This window comes from Pristiophorus japonicus, chromosome 6, assembly GCF_044704955.1.
Source record: "Pristiophorus japonicus isolate sPriJap1 chromosome 6, sPriJap1.hap1, whole genome shotgun sequence".
Classification (NCBI taxonomy): Eukaryota; Metazoa; Chordata; class Chondrichthyes; family Pristiophoridae; genus Pristiophorus; species Pristiophorus japonicus.
The window spans coordinates 58,412,267-58,438,116 of NC_091982.1; the positions used below are offsets into that span (position 1 = coordinate 58,412,267).

Here is a 25,850-nt window from a genome sequence, read left to right on the forward strand (position 1 = left end):
TGACAGATCTCCCACATATCGGGAACGAGGACATTCCCCCGGCAGAGATTGGGCTATTTGCCCATCTCTTGCCCTGTGAATGTCTTTAAAACTCTTGCACCTGGTGAAAGCAGGCACATAGCCTATTTCTAGCAGCCTAAGAGTTTAAAAACATGTCAAAAACGTATTAAAATAAAATTTAAAATACATATTTATGTTAAAAATCCTGCCCACTCAGGTAAGTTTATTTTAAATCATAATTAAAACTTTTTTTTAAAAATCGGCACTTTTTTTTCTTTAAAAAACATTTCTAACAACTTTAATTTCTATTTGTGTATTTATGCGAGGTGTTTTTTAATGTTTAATGTAGTGTTTGTGTGTTTGGGGGTGTTTCTCATTCATTGTCATAGGAGTTTCACATTTACAAAACTCCTATTACTATGAATGAGAAAATACTTTACCGTGTTTGGGTGTCCAGGCCCATGTGACACCTGCGGACGTCCCAACGTGAATGCGCTGCATTGCTCAAGAAGAGGAGGCCTCGAGTCCGGGATCTCTGGCGAGCGTTCAACCAAAAGGTAAGTGCGCATCTTCTCTCCTATTTTTCGGCGAATGCCCGCGGGAAGAAGAAACAGGGCTTGCTGGGCTATTATCTTAAAGATGACAAGGTTAAGTGATGATCTGATTGAAGTGTTTGAAATAATAATGGTTCTTGACGGGGGTGATCGGGAGTGACTCTTCCTCTAATCGGGAAATGTAGGACAAGAGGACATAACATTAGAATTGAGCCATTTAAAGTGAATGCAGATGAAACGATTCTACCCACAGAGGGGTTTGGGATTGTTGATGGATGTCGAGGAGGAAACAACTGATGGGCTTAGAATTTCATATGGGCCGGCAGGGCCGGATTTGGGGCCTGATTTGCCTGGGCAAACTGATCCCAGTGGGCCGATAGTTATGTTTCTTCATCTTCATGACATTACGTGTATGATTCTGCTTCTGAGTATGAAAACATAGGTCAGTATATTCAACAATATATATTATATATTAACATATATTTTATATATTAAATATAATATAAAATAACACAGATAAAAAGTAAAGATCTTGGGGGCAATTTTCGCCATCATTGGGGGCTGATTTTTTTGGTGCCTAGTGATACTTTTGGAATAATCTCTATTTTGAAATTTTCCTGAAAGTTTTGACGCCAGCGCCAGACTGTCAGCGGCAGATTTTTTGGCAGCAGATATTTTGGTTTGCATTTAAAAGGGACTCCGCGCCATTTCTAGCCATTAATGCCAGTTTCCCCAACAACGTTTCTTTTTTCAAAACGCCCAGAGTGACCTTTAGGCATCGTTGTAAAAAAACCCGACCTTAACATAAGGAAATCGGCGCTCAGGCCCGCTGCTATCCTGGGCCGAATGGCCTCCCCACTCCCGGCCCACTGCTATCCCGGGCCAAGTCCATTGGGAATTGCATCTGATTGAAATGTTTTCGCTCTGTGAGTACAGTATCCTCATGCGAAGTCATTGTGACGGCCTTTGTGCCTTGCTGTTGCAGATTTCATCACATTTTCTGGGGCCGTGCTAATTTAAATATTTTTTTGGCAGGTTTCCTGCTTGCGCCAGTGCTAGGTGGGGATGGAAGAAGAGAGGAAAATGCTATCCTTGGACCCCTGTAATAGCAGAGCAGCTGAAGAAGCATACAATTTAAAAAAAACTTCCCTGTGCAAGATTTAAACTTTTTTTTAAACAACATATTTTATAATAAAGTTAACACATTTATTGACTAGATTAGCTTTTATCTTTTAATGCTTTTCATTAAAGTTTTATATGAAGACCTCCGCCTCTCCCAAAAGCCTGCCATTGATTCCATTCATGAAAAGGCATTTTAAACTTTAAATGACCTTCCACACACCATAGTAAAGCTGGATGCCTTTAACATGCTTGTTAAACAGTGGGTACATTTTTCTCCTGGAAATTCTGTGTAGTGGATGGAAGGTGGCTTGAGATTTAGGATTGGGTTAGGTCCCTTTTTAGCAGTGGGAGATGGGGACAGTTGCCTGTGAATTGGCGTTAATTCATTTGTCTCTCTTCTCAAGTGGTGGGGGTGGGGAGTGAGTGTTTTGGGTTGCCATGGGATGGTGGACTTTGCTGTTTTATGAGTTAATTTAGCAGGGTGTTGCTTTCCCAATATTTCGCTGGGGGTGGTTGATTGGCGTCAGATGTGATTTTAGAGATTATGGTAATTCTCTGTGAAGGAGCATGAGAGTGGCACCTGTCTTTCTGTTAGGAAATATCATCAAGAGTTCTTCTGCCAATCCAGGGTGTAACATTAATGCTTGTAATTTCCCTTTCATCTCCAGCACATAATCACAGAATGGGCGTTCCGGTCAGCATTGGAAAGGAGCGTGATTATTGCTAAGTATGTGTGTGGTTTTATGCTGCAAATTTGGCTCTGAACAAAATGTTAAACCTCAGGTTTTAAAAGCATGTTGCACAAAACACATTAGTTTAAATGTGAACGATACTTGTTCCCTTTTGTTATTATTTCTCTCCCTAAGACTACATTGCTTCATAATTACCTTTTTATTATCAACAGGGTAGGTACATGCACATAATGCAGAGACATAACCAAGAAAGATTTTCTTGATTCGTGCTGGATTCAAAAAATAATGTACAGGATTCTAATTAAATGTAAAAAATATATATGTTTATTTAACATTTGTACAGTACAGTTGTACTCAACTTAACTTTTAACTTTAATAATTTTAATAAGTTTTGTATCAAATTTTTCAATGATCTATTGTTAAAACCAAGATAAAAGCAGGGAGGATGGGAAGGAATGGGAACACCCTTGACTAATGGAAGTTATCAATGGAACAATGTCAGAATGGGCAGAAAGAAAGAAAGAAAGACTTGCATTTATATAGTGCCTTTCATGACCTCAAGACATCCCAAAGCACATTACAGCCAATTAAGTACTTTTGAAGGATAGTCGCTGTTGTAATGTAGGAAAATTCGCCCACAGCATGATCCCACAAACAGCAATGTGATAATCAGGTAATCTGATTTAGTGATGTTGGTTGAGGGATATATATTGACCAGAACACCGGGGAGAACTCCCCTACACTTCTTGAAAATAGTGCCATGGGATCATTTTACTTCCATCTGAGAGATGGGCCTCGGTTTAACATCTCATCTGAAAGACGGCACCTCTGACAGTGCAGCACTCCTTCCACACTGCACTGGCGTGTCCCTGGAGTGGGACTTGGACTCGCAACCTTCTGACTCAGAGGCGAGTGCACTGCCCACTGAGCCATGGCTGACAACGAAAGAACCAAGGGCAATGAAAGAACAGATAAAGAGGGATCAAGAAAAGAGACTCAAAAACTGGAGGCAGAGAAAGGGAGACAACCGTGAAAACAAACTGAATGAAAAAAATGAAAAGTTCAAAGTACCTGTACATCTGAAAAATCTGTACCACAAAAAGATAAAAGATATCATGCTTCCGAACATCTTTTAGTTTCTTCTACACCAAATGGGCAGCTGACAGGCCTGTAAAAATATCATTTCGTGAGCACGTAGCAGGTACAGAAGAACAGCCTCGAGTGCTTCACTTATTTACCCTGCCTTCCATTTATGAGAAGGTGATTGTACTCTGTCTGTTACGTCCCCAACCATACTCTTCAAAGTATTGAATTTGCAGTACCCAGCTCTCTTTTTACAAGTTAATGTAAAATCAGACCTTCTCTCATCGTCCTTGAATCTACATATTCGCTTAAGTAGTACATCCCATAGGTTCAGCCCAAATGTACTCAGCTGGACACAGTCTCCTCTGAGGTTGAACAAATTACATTTAAATCACTAACAGCTAATGGACGAAAGGTACAAAAATAATTAACAAGGTTAATGGAATCTTTTTTTTATTCATTCCTGGGATGTGGGCATCGCTGGCATTTATTCCCATACCTAATTGCCCTTGAGAAGGTCGTGGTGAGCCGCCTTTTTGAACCGCTGCAGTCCGTGTGGTGAAGGTGCTCCCACAGTGCTGCTAGGGAGTTCCAGGATTTTGACTCAGCGATGATGAAGGAACGGCGATATATTTCCAAGTTAGGAGGGTGTGTGACTTGGAGGGGAACTTGGAGGTGGTGGTGTTCCCATGCGCCTGCTGCCCTGGTCCTTCTAGGTGGCAGAGTTTGCGTGTTTGGTAGATGCTACTGAAGAAGTCTTGGCGAGTTGCTGCAGTGCATCTTGTAAATGGTACACACTGCAGCCACGGTGCGCTGGTGGTGGAGAGAATAAATGTTTAAGGTGATGGAAGGGGTGCCAATAAGCTTGTAGATAATGGATAGGCTTTGGGGGGACAGGAGGTGTCATGTATGTAACCACAATGTAACACCACTGTATTACTGTATACTTTCAATCTAGATGCATGCCTTGACCATAAGGGATGAACTTGTGGGAGACACTCCTTACCTGATCACACAGGTATAAAAAGGGAGGTCCCACACAGGGCCATCGCTTTTGGAGTCCTGTGAATAAAGAGTTAAGGTCACAGTGTGACCTTGTTCCCAGAATGTGCCTCGTGTGATTTCATGCTGTAGAGTAAGGGATTTACATTAGCGACGAGAAACAGGAACTCACGACCCATGAGAATGGCTACCGGTAGTGCAGAGAAATGGTACTGTGTTGGGGAAGACTGGGACGATTTTGTCGAGAGGCTTCAGCAAAGCTTCGTTATGAAAGAATGACTGGGGGATGCAGCGGCCGACAACCGAAGGGCTCATCTTTTGATCAGCTGTGGACCAAAGACTTACGCGCTCATGAAGGACTTACTAGCACCCGAAAAGCCGGCGGACAAAACCTTTGAAGAACTTAGCAAATTGATCAGGGAGCATCTCAAACCGGCGAGTAGCATACATATGGCCCGACACAGATTCTACACCCACCGACGTCGTGAAGGACAGAGCATACCGGACTTCGTAGCAGACCTCCGGCATTTGGCCAGCCTCTGTAAGTTCACAGATGCCTGCACGGGGGAGATGCTAAGGGACTTCTTTATCAAGGGCATCGGTCATGGGGGAATTTTACGCAAATTAATTGAGACCAAGGATTTGACCTTGGAAGCGACGGCATTGATGGCTCAAACTTTCATGGCGGGGAGGAAGAGACAAAAATAATACACCCGCGCAATTCTGCCTCTAACGCGGCGATGGATCAGGGAGTCAACATTATCAATGGGACTCAGAGCCCCGCAGGCAGGCAGGGGCATTCCAACACTCCCCAAGCAGCAATTGACCCCAGAGTAGGACTTCAACAGAGGCAATGACAGGCTGAACAGACATTCACGCCATCATAGTGGACAATGCGGCCCGGGACGGGGCCATTGACACCCACTAATAGGGTACTTAAGAGTAGTCAAAGGGACAGTCAGCGTGGAATGCCTGGCCATAATCCCTTTGTTCCCAACAATGGGAACTTTAACTCATGCTGGAGGTGTTGGGGAAAACACTCAGCTAGTTCTTGCAGATTTCAACAGTTTGTCTGCAGGAATTGCAATCTCAGTGGCCACTTAGCTCGAATATGCAGGAAGTCTGCTACCAGAATAATATATGAGGCAGAAAGACCAGAAGAGGGTTCTTTGAGACAGGATGACTTTTGGGGCAAATCAATGGATGCCGAGGTTCAGCAAATGTGGCGAATATTCACAGTTCATACATCAGAATGGCACCAATGATGATGAGGGTTTTATTAAACGGTATCCCTGTATGCATGGAGCTGGACACTGGGGCCAGCCAATCACTCATGGGTGTTCAGCAATTTGAGAAGCTATGGCCACTTAAAGCCAGTAGACCCAAACTAGCACGTATTGAGACACAATTACGGACTTACACTAAAGAAATCATTCCGGTGCTAGGCAGTGCAATGTTGGCCGTCACACACAATGGGTTAGTGAATCGGTTGCCGCTCTGGATTGTCCCAGGCAATGGTCCTGCACTGTTGGGGAGGAGCTGGTTAGCTGAGATGAACTGGAAATGGGGGGATGTTCATGCAATGTCATCTGTGGAGCGAAGTTCGTGCTTACAAGTCCTACAACAATTCGATTCACTATTCCAACCTGGCGTCGGGACTTTCAAAGGCACTAAAGCAGTGATACACATCACCCCGGACGCCAGGCCAGTGTACCACAAAGCCAGAGCGGTGTCGTATGTGATGCGGGAAAAGATCGAGACCGAATTGGACCGGCTGTTGAGAGAGGACATCATCTCGCCTGTTGAATTCAGCGACTGGGCGAGCTCCATCGTTCCCCTCCTAAAAGCGGATGGCTCTGTCAGGATCTGTGGCGACTACAAGGCCACCATCAATCGGGTGTCCCTACAAGACCAATACCCGCTCCCGAGAGCAGAGGACCTCTTCGCCACGCTGGCAGGCGTCAAGCTGTTCACCAAGTTGGACCTCACTTCAGCCTACATGACCCAGGAACTGGCCGACGAATCTAAACTACTGACCACTATCACCACGCACAAGGGACTGTTCGTTTATAACAGGTGCCCGTTTGGCATTCGATCAGCGGCTGCGATTTTTCAACGAAACATGGAAAGCCTGCTTAAATCCATTCCTGGAACGATCATATTCCAGGACGACATCCTTATAACGGGTCGAGACACCGAGTAACACCTCCACAACCTGGAGGAGGTGCTACGCCAACTGGAACGGGAAGGCCTGCGACTCAAGAAGTCTAAATGTGTGTTCTTAGCTCCTGAGGTTGAGTTTCTGGGCAGGAGGGTTGCTACAGATGGGATTCGGCCCACCAAATCCAAAACAGAGGCGATTCGACGAGCAGCCAGGCCCTGCAACACATTGGAGTTGCGATCATTCCTGGGACTGTTGAACTATTTCGGGAGCTTTCTGCCGAACTTGAGCATGTTGTTGGAGCTGCTACACGTGCTCCTGCGTAAGGGTTGCGATTGGTTTTGGGGGGACTGTCAGGAACGGGCTTTTGATCGGGCGCGTAACATACTTTGTTCAAACAAGTTATTGACCCTGTATGACCGCTGTAAAAAATTGGTTCTGACATGTAATGCATTGTCCTATGGGGTTGGGTGTGTGTTGCAGCAGGGCAATGCTGAGGGTCAACTACAACCTGTGGCTTATGCCTCCAGGTCACTCTCTCAAGCAGAACGGGGATATGGGATGGTCGAAAAGGAAGCGCTTGCATATGTCTATGGTGTAAAAAAAAATGCATCAGTACCTCTTTTTGGTCGGAAGTTTGAATTAGAGACGGACCACAAGCCATTAACATCCCTGGTGTCAGACAGCAAGGCTATCAATGCCAATGTGTCAGCTCGCATACAGCGATGGGCTCTCACGCTAGCTGCTTATGACTACTCCACGCGGCACCGGCCTGGCACTGAAAATTGCGCTGACGCGCTCAGCAGGCTTCCACTGGCTATCACCGAGGGGGCAGCGGAGCAAAGCGCCGAGATGGTCATGGCTGTCGATGTCTTTGACAGCGCAGGCTCCCCCATCACAGCCCGCCAGATCAAAATCTGGACAAACAGAGATCCCCTCCTATCCCTGATTAAGAAATGTGTCCTGACTGGGGATTGGGTGTCCGCACACGGAGCATGCCCTGACGAGGTCAGACCATTCCACAGACGGATGGGTGAGCTCTCCATCCAAGCCAACTGCCTACTATGGGGCAGCCGGGTAGTTATGTTCCAGAAGGGCAGGGAGGCATTCATCAGGGAACTCCACAGCGAGCACCCAGGCATTGTGCTGATGAAGACCATTTCGCGGTCACATGTTTGGTGGCCTGGAATTGATTCAGACCTGGAACACTGTGTTCGCAGGTGGATGACGTGTGCCCAGCTGGGTAATGCCCCTATGGAGGCCCCGCTCAGCCCGTGGCCCTGGCCCACCAGGCCATGGTCACGCATTCATGGTGACTACGCTGGCCCATTCATGGGTAAGATGTTCCTTATTGTGGTAGATGTGTACTCGAAATGGATCGAGTGCATCATTCTGAATTCATGCATGTCATCCATCACAGTGGAAAGCCTACGTGCGATTTTTGCAACCCATGGCTTGCCGGACATCCTGGTTAGTGATAATGGCCCATGTTTCACAAGCTACAATTTCGATAGTTTATGTCGGGCAATGGCATCAATCACATCAGGACTGCGCAGTTCAAGCCGGCCTCCAATGGCCAGGCGGAACATGCGGTCTAAATCATTAAGCAAGGTATGCTCAGGATTCAAGAACCCTCCCTACAATATTGCCTATCGCGTCTCCTGCTGGCCTTTAGATCCCGACCGCACTCACTCACGGGGGTCCCGCCCGCAGAGCTACTAATGAAACGGACACTCAAAACTCGGTTGTCCCTCATTCACCCAGTCCTGACCGACATAGTTGAGGGCAAGCGCAAGTCACAAAACGAGTACCATGACCATAATTCGAGGGGGAGATGTATCGAAATAAATGATCCTGCATTCATCCTCAATCACGCCATGGGGCCCAAATGGCTTGAGGGCACTGTAATTGACAAGGAGAGGAATAGGTTCATCGTGGTAAAACTCTACAATGGTCAGATATGCCGTAAGCATCTGGACCAAGTAAAAAAAAGGTTCAGCATCGACACGGAGGAACCTGAAGAAGACCATGAGATGGAGCTCACAACACTGCCAGTGAACGAGCAACAAGAGCAATTAGAAGAATGCACAGTCCCTGCGGTCAGCCCGGACAGGCCGGAATCACCACAGGTGACAGACACTCACGTCACTGTCCAACAACCAGAGTCCCAACTGCAGCGCTCCACGAGGGAGCGTAGATCACCTGAAAGACTAAACCTATGATCCCAATAAGACTTTGGGGGTTGAGGTGAGGTGATGTCATGTATGTAACCACAATATAACACCACTGTATTACTGTATACTCTCAACCTAGATGCACACCTTGACCCCAAGGGGTGAACTTGTGGGAGACACTCCTTACCTGATCACACAGGTATAAAAAGGGAGGTCCTACGCAGGGTCATCGCTTTTGGAGTCCTGTGAATAAAGAGTTAAGGTCACAGAGTGACCTTTTCCCCAGAATGTGCCTCATGTGGTTTCATGCTGTCGAGTAAGGACTTTACAGGAGGGGCCTGGATAGAGTGGATAGGAAGGACCTGTTTCCTTTGTCAGAGGGGTCAGCAACCAGGCGACATAGATTTAAAGTAATTGGGGGGAGGTTTAGAGGAGGTAATACAGGAAATGTCTTCACCCAGAGGGTGGTGGGGGTCTGGAACTCAATGCCTGAAAGGGTGTTAGAAGCAGAAACCCTCACCACATTTAAAACATACTTGGATTTACACATAAAGTGCCGTAACTTACGGGGCTATGGACCTCGAGCTGGAAAGTGGAATAAGGCTGGATAGCTCTTGGTCGGCCGGCGTGGACACGCTGGGCCGAAATGGTCTCTTTCCGTGCTGTAAATGTCTCTGATTCTATGAGTTAACTCAAGGAGGCTGGAATACAAAGGGATTGCAGATATGTTACAGTTCTATAAAGCTCTGGATGGATACCATGTGGAGTACTGAGTTTGGTTCTGGGCACCACACCTGAGGAAAGATATATTGGCCTTGCAGCTGGTGCAGCACAGGTTCACCAGAATGACACTTGGGCTAAACTGGTTAAATTATGTGGACAGGTTGCATAGACTAGACCTGTATTCCCTTAAGTATAGAAGATTAAGGAGTGATCTAATTAAGATGTTTAAGATGATTAAAGGAGTTGATAGGGTAGACAGAGAAAAATTATTTCCTCTGCTGGTGGAGTCCAGAACAAGGGGGCATAACCTTAAAATTAAAGCCAGACAATTTAGGGGTGATGTCAGCAAACACGTCTTCACCCATAGCATAGTTGAAATCTGGAACTCACTCCTGTAAATTGCTGTTGAGGCTGGGGATTAATTGAAAATGTTAAAACTGAGATTGGTAGATTTTTGTGAATTAAGAGCATTAAGGTTTACAGAACTAAGCTGGATATGTGAAGTTAAGATACAGAACAGCCATGATCTAATTGAATGGCGGGACAGATTTGAGGGACTGAATGGCCTCCTCCTGTTCCTCTGCTCCTAAATTCTGTGATCAAATGGTCTAAATACAAAATGCTTCAGTTGATAAAGTACTCTGTTCTGTGTCCTTTTGTTCCAAATGCAAACTATAAACATCAAAATATCTAAAACAATCTTTCATGTCTGAGTTTTGAAACATTTGAAACAGTGATGTGTAGGTTTTAACAAAAAAACTGTCGACTTTAAAAGTATTTAACATGGTTCCAGAAGTATCATGCTGCATCTCAGAGCGTGCACCAGCATTACGTTTGTGGAGCAGTAGGGCTCCGTGGAGAGGTTGTTCCTGCTAATAGGATGGTCGGTGATTGGTTGGTGAGTATTACAGTTTTATTTGCTTTCTAAGTTAGGGGAGGGGTAAATTAAGAGCTTATAAACTGTAACTTGCTCATATTTATTGAATTAATAACTTAGAACAGATACAATAATTAAACAATAAATCTAAAATATCAATTGAATAAAGCTTTAATTAATACATAAAACAAGGTTAGAGGTGGCAGGGCAGGTGGTGTTTTGTAACTGCAGCATGTTGGAGTTGGTGGAGAGCATCGTGATCCCGAGCAACCACATCTGCAGTAAGTGTCTGCAGCTTGAGGAACTTCGGCTCAGAGTTGTTGGGCTAGAGTGCGAGTTGCAAACATTGCGATGCATCAAGAAGAGGGAAAGTTACCTGGACACTTTCATCCAGGAGGCAGTCACACCCTTTAGGTTAAGTAGTAGTACAGATCAGGTTAGTGCTCGTGGACAAGAGGGTGTGACTGCAACTCAGGCAGGTAAGGGGACCCCAGGTGCAGTGCTGGAGGAGCCTCGACATTTGCACTTATCCAACAGGTATGAGGTTCTTGCTGCCTGTGTGGATGAGGGGAAAGCCTGCAGGATGGATGAGCAGGCTGACCATGGCACCATGGTGCAGGAGACCATTCAAGTGCAGGGGAGTGAAATAGAATGTAGTTGTGGTAGGGACAGTATAATCAGAGGGGTAGATACTTTTCTCTGCAGCCAGTGACCGGTATTTCCGAAGGTTGTGTTGCCTGCCCAGTACCAGGTTTAAATACATCTCCTCAAGACTGGGAAGGAACTTGGAGTGGGAAGGGGAGAATCCAGTTGTCGTGGTCCATGTAGGAACCAACGACATAGGTAGAACTAGGAATGAAATTCTGCTGAAAGAGTTTGAGGAGTTGGGGTCCAAATTAAAAGCAGAACCTCAAAGGTAATAATCTGTGGATGTTACCTGAGCCACGCACCAATTGGTATAGGGACAAGCAGATTAGAAAGTTAAATGCGTGGCTCAAAGAGTCGTGTGGGAGGCAAGGGTTTTGCTTCGTGGGGCACTGGCACCAGTACTGGGGAAAGAGGGAGCTGTTCCGTTGGGACGGGCTCCATTTAAACCATGCTGGAACCAGTATTCTGACAAATCGAATAACTAGGGCAGTAGGCAGGGCTTTAAACTAATGAAAGGGGGGTGGGAAGATTCACCAATTTTTTTTTTAAACAGCAAGAGAAATGTCAAGGCTCTAGAGAAGAGCAAACTTTTGGTTAAAAATAAGTAGAGTGGGTCAGGAAGGGACAGAGAGAGTAACAAAGGTAATAAGGCATCAATGACTAAGGTGACAGCAGGGAAAAATAAGTCGAAGCTAATGGCACTATATCTGAATGCGCGAAGCGTTCACAACAAAATAGATGAATTAATAGCGCAGATAGAAATTAATAGGTTTGATCTAACAGCCCTTATGGAGATGTGGTTGCAAAGTGACCAAGGTTGTGAATTAAATATTCCAGGATACTTAACTTGTGGAAGAGATAGGCAAAATAGAAAAGGAGGAGAGGTAGTCCTGATAATAAAGGGAGGGATAAAGACAGTAGAGAGAAAGGATCTGAGCTCAGAAAATCAAGAAGTAGAATCAGTTGGGGTAGAGCTAAGAAAGAGCTCTTGTTTATAGGCCCCCAAACAGTAGGAGTTATGTAGGGCACCGTATAAATCAGGAAATTAGAGATTCGTGTAATAAGGGTAATACAGCAATCAAGGAGGACTTTAATCTAGAAATAGACTTGCAAACCAAATATGCAATAATAGTGTAGAGGACGAATTCATGGAATGTATACAAGATGGTTTTCTCGATCAGTATGTTGACGAACGAAACAGGGAGCAAGCTATTTTAGATCGAGTATTGTGCAATGAGAAAGGCTTAATTAATAATCTAGCAGAAAAGGGGCCTTTAGTGAAGAATGATCATAATATGACAGAATTTTATACTGAGTTTGAAAGTAATTTAGTTAAATCTGAAACTGGGGACTTAAATCTAAACAAAGCAAACTACATAGGTATGAGGGACTAGTTGGCTAAGGTCGATTAGGAAACTACATTAAAAGGTATGACGGTAGATAAACAATGGCTAACACTCTCGCTTCTTGGTAATGGTCATTTGTGTGGTATGAATGTTACTTGCCACTTATCGGCACAAGCCTGAATGGCATCCAGGTCTTGCTGCATGCGACGTGGGCAGCTTCATTATCTAAGGAGTTGCGAATGGCACTGAACACTGTGCAAGCATCAGCGAACATCCCCACTTCTGACTTTACGATGGAGGGCAGGTCATTGATGAAGCAGCTGAAGGTGGTTGGGTATAGTACACGGTCATGAGGAGCTCCTGCAGTGATGTCCTGGGGCTGAGATGATTGACCTCCAACCACCACAACCATCTTCCTTTGTGCTAGGTGTGACTCCAGCCAGTGGATAATTTTAACCCGATTCCCACTGACTCCAGTATTACTCGAGTTCCTTGATGCCACACTTGATCAAATGCTGCCTTAATGTCAAGGGCAGTCACTCTCACCTCACCTCTGGAATTCAACTCTTTTGTTAGACATTCAGTTGCAATGAAACCCAGTCAACATTTTCAGCGTTCTGGACTTTCTGACCATTGTTCTTGAAAATTTGGAATGTTATGAAGAGGGTACACAAACCTTCATGCCAAGATTTCCGTTCTAAACACATAGAAACATAGAAAAATAGGTGCAGGAGTAGGCCATTCGGCCCTTCGAGCCTGCACCACCATTCAATAAGACCATGGCTGATCATTCCTTCAGTACCCCTTTCCTGCTTTCTCTCCATACCCCTTGATCCCCTTAACCATAAGAGCCATATCTAACTCCCTCTTGAATATACCCAGTGAACTGGCACCAACAACTCTCTGCGTCAGGGAATTCCACAGGTTAACAACTCTCTGAGTGAAGAAGTTTCTCCTCATCTCAGTCCTAAATGGCCTAACCCTTATCCTAAGACTATGTCCCCTGGTTCTGGACTTCTCCAACATCGGGAACATTCTTCCCGCATCTAACCTGTTCAGTCCTGTCAGAATCTTACATGTTTCTATGAGATCCCCTCTCATCCTTCTAAACTCCAGTGAATAAAGGCCCAGTTGATCCAATCTCTCCTCATATTACAGCCCAGCCATCCCTGGAATCAGTCTGGTGAACCTTCGCTGCACTCCCTCAATAGCAAGAACGTCCTTCCTCTGATTAGGAGACCAAAACTGAACACAATATTCCAGGTGAGGTCTCACTAAGGCCCTGTACAACTGTAGTAAGGCCTCCCTGCATCTATGTTCAAATCCCCTAGCTATGAAGGCCAACATACCATTTGCCTTCTTTACCGCATGCTGTACCTGCACGCCCACTTTCAGTGACTGATGAACCATGACACCCAGGTCTCATTGCACCTCCCCTTTTCCTAGTCTGCTGCCATTCAGATAATATTCTGCCTTCGTGTTTTTGCCCCCAAAATGGATAACCTCACATTTACCACATTATACTGCATCTACAATGCATTTGCCCACTCACCTAACCTGTCCAAGTCACCCTGCAGCCTCTTAGAGTCTTCCTCACTGCTTACTCCGCCACCCAGTTTAGTGTCATCTGCAAACTTGGAGATATTACACTCGATTCCTTCATCCAAATCGTTAATGTATATTGTAAAGAGCTGGGGTCCCAGCACTGAGCCCTGCGGCACTCCACTGGTCACTGCCTGCCATTCTGAAAAGGACCCGTTTATCCTGACTCACTGCTTCATGTCTGCCAACCAGTTCCATATCCACATCAATATATTACCCCCAATACCATGTGCTTTGATTTTGCACACCAATCTCTTGTGCAGGACCTTATCAAAAGCCTTCTGAAAGTCCAAATACACCACATCCACTGGTTCTCCCTTGTCCACTCTGCTAGTTACATCCTCAAAAAATTCCACAAGATTCGTCAAGCGTGATTTCCCTTTCATAAATCCATGCTGACTTGATCCGATCCTGTCACCACTTTCCCCCAAATGCGCTGCTATTTCGTCCTTCATGATCGATTCCAACATTTTCCCCACTACTGATGTCAAGCTAACTAGTCTATAATTATCCGTTTTCTCTCTCCCTCCTTTTTTAAAAAGTGGTGTTACATTAGCTACCCTCCAGTCCATGGGAACTGATCCAGAATCGATCACCAATGCATCCACTATTTCTAGGGCCACTTCCTTGTGCACTCTGGGATGCAGACTATCAGGCCCCGGGGATTTATCGGCCTCCAATCCCATCAATTTCCCGAGCACAATTTCCCGCCTAATAAGGATATCCTTCAGTTCCTCCTTCTCACTAGATCCACTGTCCCCTAGTACCTTCGGAAGGTTATTTGTATCTTCCTTAGTGAAGACAGAACCAAAGTATTTGTTCAACTGGTCTGCCATTTCTTTGTTCCCCATTATAAATTCACCTGATTCTGACTGCAAGGGACCTACGTTTGTCTTTACTAATCTTTTTCTCTTCACATATTTATACAAGCTTTTGCAGTCAGTTTTTATATTCCCTGCAAGCTTCCTCTCGTACTCTATTTTCCTCCTCTTAATTAAACCCTTAGTCCTCCTCTGTTGAATTCTAAATTTCTCCCAGTCCTCAGGCTTGTTGCTTTTTCTAGCCAATTTATATGCCTCTTCCTTGGCTTTAACACTATCCTTAATTTCCCTTGTTAGCCATGGTTGAGCCACCTTCCCAGTTTTATTTTTACTCCAGACAGGGATGTACATTTGCTGAAGTTCATCCATGTGATCTTTAAATATTTGCCATTGCTTATCCACCGTCAACCCTTTTAGTATCGTTTGCCAGTCTATTCTAGCCAAATCACACCTCATACCGTCGAAGTTACCTTTTCTTAAGTTCAGGACCCTAGTTTCCGAATTAACTTTGTCACTCTCCATCTTAATAAGGAAATCTACCATATTATGGTCACTTTTCCTCAAGGAGCCTCGCACAACAAGATTGCTAATTAGTCCCTTCTCATTACACATCACCCAGTCTCGGATGGCCAGCTCCCTGGTTGGTTCCTCGATATATTGGTCTAGAAAACCATCCCTAATACACTCCAGGAAATCTTCCTCCACTGCATTGCTACCAGTTAGGTTAGCCCAATCAATGTGTAGATTAAAGTCGCCCATGATTACTGCTGTACCTTTATTGCACACATCCCATATTTCTTGTTTGATGCTGTCCCCAACCTCATTACTACTATTTGGTGGTCTAGACACAACACCCACTAGCGTTTTCTGCCCTTTGGAATTCCGCAACTCCACCCATACCGATTCCACATCATCCAGACAAATGTCCTTCCTTACAATTGCACTCATCTTTAACCAGCAACGCCACCTCGCCTCATTTTCATTTCTGTCTATCCTTCCTAAATGCTGAATACACTTGGATGTTGAGTTCCCAGCCTTGGTCCCCCTGGAGCCATGTCTCCGTGATGCCAATCACATTGTATCCGTTAACTGCTATCTGCGCAGTTAATTCATCCACCTTATTCCGAATACTCCTCGCATTGAGGCACAGAGCCTTCAGGCTTGTTTTTTTAACACACTTTGCCCCTTTAGAATTTTGCTGTAATGTGGCCCTTTTTGTTTTTTGCCTTGGATTTCTCTGCCCTCCACTTTTACTATTCTCCTTTCTATATTTTGCTTCTGCCTCCTTTTTATTTCCCCTTTTTCCCTGCATAGGTTCCCATCCCCCTGCCATATTAGTTTAACTCCTCCCCAACAGCACTAGCAAACACTCCCCCTAGGATATTGGTTGTGGTCCTGCCCAGGTACTGACCGTCCGGTTTGGACTGGTCCCACCTCCCCCAGAACCGGTTCCAATGCACCAGGAATTTGAATCCCTCCCTTCTGCACCACTCCTCAAGCCATGTATTCATCTGAACTATCCTGCGATTCCTACTCTGACTAGCACGTGGCACTGGTAGCAATCCTGAGATTACTACTTTTGAGGTCCTACTTTTTAATTTAGCTCCGAGCTCCCTAAATTCGTCTCGTAGGACCTCATCCCGTTTTTTACCGATGTCATTGGTACCTATATGCACCACGACAACTGGCGGTTCACCCTCCCTTTTCAGAATGTCCTGCACCCACTCCGAGACATCCTTGACCCTTGCACCAGGGAGGCAACATACCATCCTGGAGTCTCGGTTGCGGCCGCAGAAACGCCTATCTATTCCCCTTACAATTGAATCCCCTATCACTATCGCTCTCCCACTTTTTTTCCTGCCCTCCTGTGCAGCAGAGCCAGCCATGGTGCCATGAACTTGGCTGCTGCTGCCCTCCCCTGATGAGTCATCCCCCTCAACAGTACTGAAAGCGGTGTATCTGTTTTGCAGGGGGATGACCGCAGGGGATCCCTGCACTACCTTCCTTGCACTGCTCTTCCTGTTGGTCTACCATTCCCTATCTGGCTGTCTACCCTTTACCTGCGGTAAGACCAATTCACTAAACGTGCTATTCACTTCATTCTCAGCATCGTGCATGCTCCAGAGTGAATCCACCCGCAGCTCCAGTTCCGCAACGCGGTTCGTGTGTTTCACAATCTTGGGGCTTACATGATGAAGACGGCGTCTGAATATGTATTGTAACTGGAAACATAGAAACATAGAAAATAGGTGCAGGAGTAGGCCATTTGGCCCTTCGATCCTCCACCACCATTCAATATGATCATGGCTGATCATGTACTTTAGTACCCCATTCCTGCTTTCTTTCCATACCCCTTGATCCCTTTAGCCATTAGGGTCACATCTAACTCCCTTTTGAATATATCTAATGAAATGACCTCAACAACTTTCTGTGGTAGAGAATTCCACATGCTCACAATCGCTGAATGAAGAAGTTTGTCGTCATCTCTGTCCTAAATGTCTTTAGACTGTGACCCCTGGTTCTGGCCTTCCCCAACATTGGAAACATTCTTCCTGCATCTAACCTGTCCAATTCCGTCAGAATTTTATATGTTTCTATGAGATCCATTCCATTGAATAAAAGCCTAGTCGATCCAGTCTTTCATCATATGTCAGTCCTGTCTTCCCGGGAATCAGTCTGGTGAACCTTTGCTGCACTCCCTCAATAGCAAGAATGTCCTTCCTCAGATTAGGAGACCAAAACTGTAAACAATACTCAAGATGTGGTCTGACTAAGGCCCTGTGCAACTGCAGTAAGACCTCCCTGTTCCTATACTCGAATCCTCTCGCTATGAAAGCTAACATGCCATTTGCCTTCTTCACCGCCTGCTGAACCTGTATGCCAACTTTCAATGACTAATGTACCATGACACCCAGGTCTCGTTGCACCTCCCCTTTTAATAATCTGTCACCATTCAGATAATAATCTGCCTTCCTGTTTTTACCACCAAAGTGGATAACCTCACATTTATCTACATTATACTGCATCTGCCATGTATTTGCCCACTTACTTTACCAATCCAAGTCACCCTGCAGCTGCTTAGCATCCTCCTCACAGCTCACACTGCCACCCAGCTTAGTGTCATCTGCAAACTTGGAGATATTACATTCAACTACTTTGTCTAAATCATTAATGTATATTGTAAATAACTAGTCACTGCCTGCCATTCTGAAAAGCACCCGTTTATTCCTACTCTTTGCTTCCTGTCTGCCAACCAGTTCTCTATCCACATCAGTACATTACCCCCAATACCGTGTATTTTAATTTTGCATACTAATCTCTTGTGTGGGACCTTATCAAAAGCCTTTTGAAAGTCTAAATACACCACATCCAATGGTTCTCCCTTGTCCACTCTACTAGTTCCATCCTCAAAAAATTCTAGAAGATTTGTCAAGCATGATTTCACTTTCATAAATCCATGCGGACTTGGACCGATCCTTTCACTGCTTTCCAAATGCGCTGCTATTACATTGATTCCAACATTTTCCCCACCACCGATGTCAGGCTGACTGGTCTATAATTCCTTGTTTTCTCTCTCCCTCTTTTTTAAAAAATTGGGATTACATTAGCTACCCTTCAATCCATAGGAACTGATCCAGAATCAATAGAATTTTGGAAAATGACCACCAATGCATGCACTATTTCTAGGGCCACTTCCTCAAGTACTCTGGGATGCAGACTATTGGGCCCTGGGGATTTATCGGCCCACAATCCTATCAATTTCCCTAACACAATTTTCTGACTAATAAGGATTTCCTTTCGTTCCTTCTTCTCGCTAGACCCTCGGTCCGCTAGTATTTCCGGAAGGTTACTTGTGTATTCCTTAGTGAAGACAGAACCAAAGTATTTGTTCAACTGGTCTGCCATTTCTTTGTTCCCCATTATAAATTCACCTGATTCTGACTGCAAGGTACCTATATTTGTCTTCATTAATCTTTTTCTCTTCACGTATCTGTAGAAGCTTTTGCAGACAGTTTTTATATTCCCTGCACACTTACTCTCATATTCTATTTTCCCCCTCCTAATTAAACCCTTTGTCCTCTGCTGCTGAATTCTAAATTTCTCCCAGTCCTCAGGTTTGCTGCTTTTTTTGGCCAATTTATATGCCTCTTCCATGGATTTAACACTATCCCTAATTTCCCTTGTAAGCCACGGTTGAGCCACCTTCCCCGTTTTATTTTTACGCCAGACAGGGATGTATAATTGTTGAAGTTCATCCATGTGATCTTTAAATATCTGCCATTGCCTATCCACCGTAAACCCTCTAAGTATCATTCGCCACTCTATCCTAGGAAATTCACGTCTTGCAATTAACATGAAAAGTATCAAATTCATTAATAATGAACCATCTTCTTGTTTCATAGTTAATTCTTGAATCTGATTTCACACTTAAAGAAGCAACATTCATAAGTGTATTGCAAATTCAGTACTTCACATCATCACTGTTAAATTTAACTGGATTAACTTCCTTCAAAGGCTGTGCAATTTCATTAAATTCCAAGCACTTATGTTGACAAGAGGGTTCTGTGCATTTCTATCTTAACAATAGTGTAATGACTGCCTGTTTGGTGATGGGAATACACTAGTTGCCAGTAAATGTTTACATTGTTCCCTTCTCCCGGGCGTGAAATTCCCTTACGCCCTGTTTGGGGGCGGTACCACCCAGCAGACGGGAAATTTTGCACCAGGCACAGAAGTACCACCCCATGCGACAAATTCGGGTTGCCACCCGCAAAAGGAAGTTAAACGCAAAATAACGCACTCCACTTCCTGTCTGGGGTGGTAGTGCGGCGGACGTTCGGGGGTGGGACGTAGCGCTGCTGTGTAGGATGGTCTCTTCCCTTCATTAGAGGGAAGGGACCAGGGATGAAATGGGCCTGTATGGACCACCGGAGAGCGGGGGTGCTCTTGCCAATAGCCCAACACAGACCCCGCGATCGAGGTGCCAAAGGAACGCCGGAAAAAAAATGCCAGGTTTTATTTTTACACGGCAGCCACCTCCTCTTTAAGTAGTGCTCCGTGAGCGGCCTGCAGCCTGGTTCAAGTCCACTGAAGCTGTCCGTGTCATCGCCTGGCACAGCATCGGGGGGGATAACCAAGTTTTAATCCGGGGTGCTAAAGAGGTCCTGTGCATGGTCATGGCGTCAACATTACTGGCGCAGTGGAGTGGGGCACTACATGTTACCACCACCGCTAAACTCCCATGGAATCGAGTGGGTGTCGTTAGCACCGCCGTGCCCCGGCGAAAATTCATTTACACCAAGTTAGCGCCCCTTGGGGATGCTAACGGGAAGCGCAAATGACCCGAATTTCTAAACCGATCTTCAAGGGCACACCTCCAGTTGTGTCAGTGCAAATGAACTGAATTCCATGCAGAAGAGCTTTTGAGGCAAACAGGGACTCTGCTGTTAATGATGTTGGCATTGAGAAGGGTACTTCCCATGTAGGCACAATGTGGTAGTCTGAAAGATTATAAGATACAGATACAGATTGGCCATTATCTAATTGAATGGTGGCGCAGAATCGAGGGTGTGAATGGCCTGCTCCTGTTCCGATGTTCCCAAGATTTCAAATCCCAATCCGTGATAATATATCTGTTACTATCACAGTTCAGATAATGTAATCAAACTAAACACAAACATCTCAATTAGAGAGAAGGGAAAGGGAAGTATTATTTCATTAGTTAACAACATGCTTTTACATTAATACTTGTTTAAGGAAAGGACTTACATTTATATAATGCCTTTCATATCCTTGGGAAGTTCCAAAAACACTTTGCAGCCAATGACATGCAGTCATGGTTGTTACGTATGGTTGAGCATATATTCCTCGCTGTTGGTGTGTCCATGGGAAATTATCCCAAAGGAGCCAGGGTACAGGCTTCAATCTCCCAGAATTCACTGGGACTCCTCACTGACAGCACCAAATCAGGAAATCGGCCTTCCCTTATCTATCGCCTTTGTGGGTGAGAAAGAAAGAAAGAAAGACTTGCATTTATATACTGCTACTTATGACCATCAGATGTCCCGAAGTGCTTTACAGCCAATGAAATATAGTCACCGTTGTAATGTACAAAATATGGCAGCCAATTTGCACTCAGCAAGTTCTCACAATCAGCAATGTGATAATGACCAAGTGATCTTCTTTTGTTATGTCGATTCAGGGATAAATATTGGCCAGGACACCAGGGTAACTCGCCTGCTCTTCTTCAAAGTATGTTCACCTGAGAGAGCGGACGGGGCCTCTGAAAGGGGAACCTGGGAATAGCTTGTGCACCAGGAAAACCAAGGATATCTTGGACAACAGCTTGAGTGGTAAAACAATAGACAAGGCTAAACAAGATAAAGCGAAATGTGATTAAACTAAATCTGCTGACCCCAACTGCTAGTAGTAAATCAGTTGCAAACAATGTGTGTCATAGGTCAGACTAACGGCTGTCCACGACTGTTTATAAAGTGACTGTAACTGTTATATAATGCTGACTGCAACCACCTACTGATTAACTATTATCGAAATTAAGATGCACATCTGGTAATAAACATGGTAGTGATGATATAATCTAGAAAGTAGGCGGGGGCAGTGTACAATGTGTCATTTCTGAGTATAATTATCTGTAAATTTCTGTATCAATTTTGAGGGAGTTGACTAAAGCAAGATGTCTCCCCATGCATGCGATTAAAGACTGTTTGAACTCTCGATGTCAGACTTGTGTAGAGTATTTTGAAATATTCCACAACACCTCGGTTTTGCGTCTCATCTGAAAGATGGCAACTCCACCAGTGCGCCGCTCCACTGGAGTGTCAGCCTAGATTTATGTGCTCAAGTCCCTGGAATGGGACTTGAACCCACAACCTTCTGACTCAGAGGCGAGGGTGCTGTCCATTGAGCCACGGCTGGCATGGCGTGAGTGCCAATGGTTCTTAAATATTCTCACGTCTTCCCAGTTTGGTTTGAATCTGCATTACCTTCAATCCTTCAGTTTATGCTTCAGTACGAATCTTGCACACTTCACCACAAGGGCTAGTGTGTCAAATTGAGGAGTATAATAATATTCCTCTGTTAACATTCCTTATGATAAAAACACATTTCTGTTTGGAAGAAATCTCTTTCAAGCTTGGTCTTTGTGTTCCTGTCGATATGTACTGCTGATGCAGAAGAATGAATAAAAGGAGGACAAGTACTGCCATAATGTAAAGTGAGAGCTCACCATTGGCCTTTTCAATTTTCCTTCAACCATTGTGTATGTGGCGCTCGCTCTGTGAGCTTTGTGTCCGTTCATTATTTGATGCAATATCTGCATTCAGTGCTGGAGTAAAACCGCCTTCACTTTCTAAATGTCAGCTCCTAATTGTGGACAGATAACATAATTTTAAACATCTGTTCATTGGCTGATAATCAGAAAGGGCTTCTCTTCCTCGCAGCTATAGTTACGGAGAACATTTCTCGGGCCTTACATCTTTTGAAAGGTTCTCTGATTATAACACATTAATAACTGTCAAGGTACAATTAGTTTTGGTGTTCTGTGTTCAAGTACGAAAGAGAGTTGAAAGCCAAAGGTTGTTTTTCTGAAAGTAAAGGGTAAAGCCACTAAAGCCAGCACAATGAGTACTGGAACAACGGAAAAATACTGCGGATGCTGCAAATATGAAATAACAGCAGAAAGTGCTGGCAAACTGTGCCTTCAGCTACCTTGGCTCTAAGCTCACTCTCTAAGGGCTGCATTTTCGGCTTTGATGATTTCGGGGCGGTAATGGTGGCGGGGCAGTAAAGTTTGCGCCCGGGAACAGTTTGTGTCTCAGTCAGGAAAATTGGACAACTGGGCCCTGAGTGTGGGGCGGAGTGCTAAGGGAGGCATTGTGCACCTCTCTCAGGGCACTAGGCCGACTGAGCATGCGAAAATCCTGAGCTAAAGAGCTGGCCTGGGAGCAAAAAATAAACCTGAAAAAAATACCCCACAAAAACATTCCCAATACATTGCACACACCACCACAACATAAATCGGAAAAAAAATTAAAAGAGAAAATAATTACGCTTACTTTAGGACAGTATTCCTTACCTCTCTGCAGTCGGTATAGGCCGGACTGCCCTTATTTACAGGCGGTCACAGCGGGGCGCGCTGCGGGGCGTGCGGGCCGGGCGGGACTCAAAAAACGCGCCAGTGTTGCAACCAGAGGCATTGCGCACCGGCACAGCTCTTCCGGGCCGCCACAAATCCGGCCCGGAAAACCCCCGCGGGGTGCTGGAGGCTAACCAGCCACCCAGAAGACCTCACTGCCGCCTTGCTGCCCCTCCAGGGTGAAAAACAATGTGCAAAAAACCAGAAAATCCACCCCTAAAACTCCCTGCCTCTATACCTCTCCCTCTTCTCCTTGAGGATGCCCCATAAAACCCACCTCTTTGAACAAGCATTTGGTCACCTGCCCCAACATCTCCTTATGTGGCCCAGTGTAAAATTTTGTTTTGGTAACGCTGCATTAAAAGTGCTATATAAATGTAAGCTGTTGTTCTTGAAACACCCAGCATATCAGGCAGCATCTGTGGAACTGGATGATGTCAGAGATTTAACAGTTTATAATCAGCTACAGAGTATTCTGAAGGGAACTTTCTCTCCGCAACTCCGCAGTCTACTCTTCCATCACCCCCAACATCCACTCACCTTCCGACGGCACCTTCCCGTGCAAGCGCAGGAGAAGCAACACCTGCTCTTTCATCTTCTCCCTTCCCACTGTCCAGGGCCCCAAACACTCCTTCCAGGTGAAACAGCAATTTACTTGTACTTCATTCACTTTAGTATACTGTATTCGCTGCTCACGATGTGGTCTCCTCCACATTGTGGAGACCAAATGCAGGTGAAGAACATAAGAATTAGGAGTAGGAGTAAGCCATTCAGCCCCTCGAGCCTGCTCCGCCATTCAATGAGATCATGGTTGATCTTCTACCTCAACTCCACTTTCCTAATCCCCAGAACACTAGATTCCCTTGATATCCAAAAATCTATCGACCTCTGTCTGGAGGGATCCGCTGGGTGATCATTTTGCTGAACACCTCCGTTCAGTCCGCAAACGTAGCCCTGAGCTTCTGATCACTTGCCACTTTAGTTACCTGTCCCACTCCCACTCTGACCTCTCTGTCCTCATCTCTTACACTGTTCCAGTGAACATAAGAACATAACAACTAGGAGCAGGAGTAGGCCATATGGCCCCTCGAACCTGCTCCGCCATTCAATAAGGTCATGGTGATCTGATCATAGACTCAGCTCCACTTCCCTGCCCACTACCCAGAACACCTTATCCCCTTATAGTTTAAGAAACTATCGATTTCTATCTTAAATTTATTCCATGTCCCAGCTTCCACAGTTCTCTGAGGCAGCAAATTCCACAGATCCATATCCCTCTGAGAGAAGAAATTTCTCCTCATCTCAGTTCTAAAGGGGCGGCCCCTTATGCTAAGATTATGCCCTCTAGTTCTAGTCTCCCCCAGCAGTGGAAACATCCTCTCTGCATTCACCTTGTCAAGCCCCCTCATGATCTTATAGGTTTCGGGATAAGATCACCTCTCATTCTTCTGAATTCCAATGAGTAGAGGCCCAACCTACTCAACCTATCCTCATAAGTCAACCCCCTCAGCCCCGGAATCAACCTAGTGAATGTTCTCTGAAATGCCTCCAAAGCAAGTATATCCTTTCGTAAATATGGAAATCAAAACCGCACACAGTATTCCAGGTGTGGCCTCACCAATACCTTATATAGCTGTATCAAGACTTCTAGGCTTTTATACTCCATCCCCTTTGCAATCAAGGCCAAGGTACCATTGGCCTTCCTGATCACTTGATGCCTCCATACTATCCTTTTGTGTTTCAGCACAAGTACCCCCAGGCCCCCCTGTACTGTGGCACTTTGCAATCTTTCTCCATTTAAATAATACCTTGCTCTTTGATTTTTTTCTGCCAAAGTGCATGGCCTCACACTTTCCGACATTATACTCCTGCTAAATTTTTGCCCACTCACTTAACCTGTCTACGTCCTTTTGCAGATGTTTTGTGTCCTCCTCACACATTGCTTTTCCTCCATCTTTGTATCATCATCAAACCTGGCTACGTTACACTCAGTCCCTTCTTCAAAGATTGTAAATAGTTGGGGTCCCAGCACTGATCCCCGCGGCACCCCACTAGTTACTGGTTGCCAACCAGAGAATGAACCATTTATCCCGAGTCTCTGTTCTCTGTTGGTTAGCCAATTCTCTATCCATACTGATATATTACCCTCAACCCTGTGGGCTTTTATCTTGTGAAGAAACCTTTTATATGGCAACTTGTCATATGCCTTCTGGATGTCCAAATACACCACATCCACCCTGTTCATTACATCCTCAAAGAATTCCAGCAAATTTGTCAAACATGACTTCCTCTTCATAAATCCATGCTGACACTGCTTGACCGAATTTTGCTTTTCCAAATGTCCTGCTACTGCTTCTTTAATAATGGACTCCAACATTTACCCAACCACAGGTGTTAGGCTAACTGGTCTATAGTTTCCTATTTTTTGTCTGCCTCCTTTTTTAAATAGGGGCGTTACATTTGCAGTTTTCCAAGCTGGTGGGACCTCCCCAGAATTCAGGGAATTTTGGTAAATTGCAACCAATGCATCGACAATCCCTGCCGCTACTTCTCTTAAGACCCTAGGATGTAAGCCTCAGGTCCAGGGGATTTATTTGCCTTTAGCCCCATTATCTTGCTGAGTACCACCTCCTTAGTGATTGTGATTGTGTGAAGTTCCTCTCACCCCAATAGCCCCTTGCTCATCGACTGTCAGAATATTGTTAGTTGCCTCTACCATAAAGACTGATACAAAATATTTGTTCAGAGTTTCTGCCATCTCCATGTTCCCCATTACTAATTCCCTGGTCTCATCCTCTAAGAGACCAACATTTACTTTAGCCACTCTTTTCCTTTTTATATACACATGGAAACTCTTGGTATATGTTTTTATATTTTGTGCTAGTTTACT

The 25,850-nt window shown here is 44.9% G+C and overlaps 1 long non-coding RNA gene across 2 annotated transcripts; it reads left to right on the forward strand.

The window, feature by feature from the left end:
• The first annotated feature begins 474 nt into the window (after nucleotides 1–474).
• LOC139265672 (uncharacterized) lies at nucleotides 475–21,540 on the forward strand. 2 transcript variants are annotated; one of them, XR_011593598.1, is made up of 5 exons: nucleotides 475–557; nucleotides 2,345–2,403; nucleotides 10,305–10,409; nucleotides 16,776–16,870; nucleotides 21,008–21,540. It is a non-coding gene; the product is annotated as an uncharacterized lncRNA (long non-coding RNA). The 2 variants fall into 2 exon arrangements; XR_011593597.1 differs by lacking the exon at nucleotides 16,776–16,870.
• The last annotated feature ends 4,310 nt before the right edge of the window (nucleotides 21,541–25,850 follow it).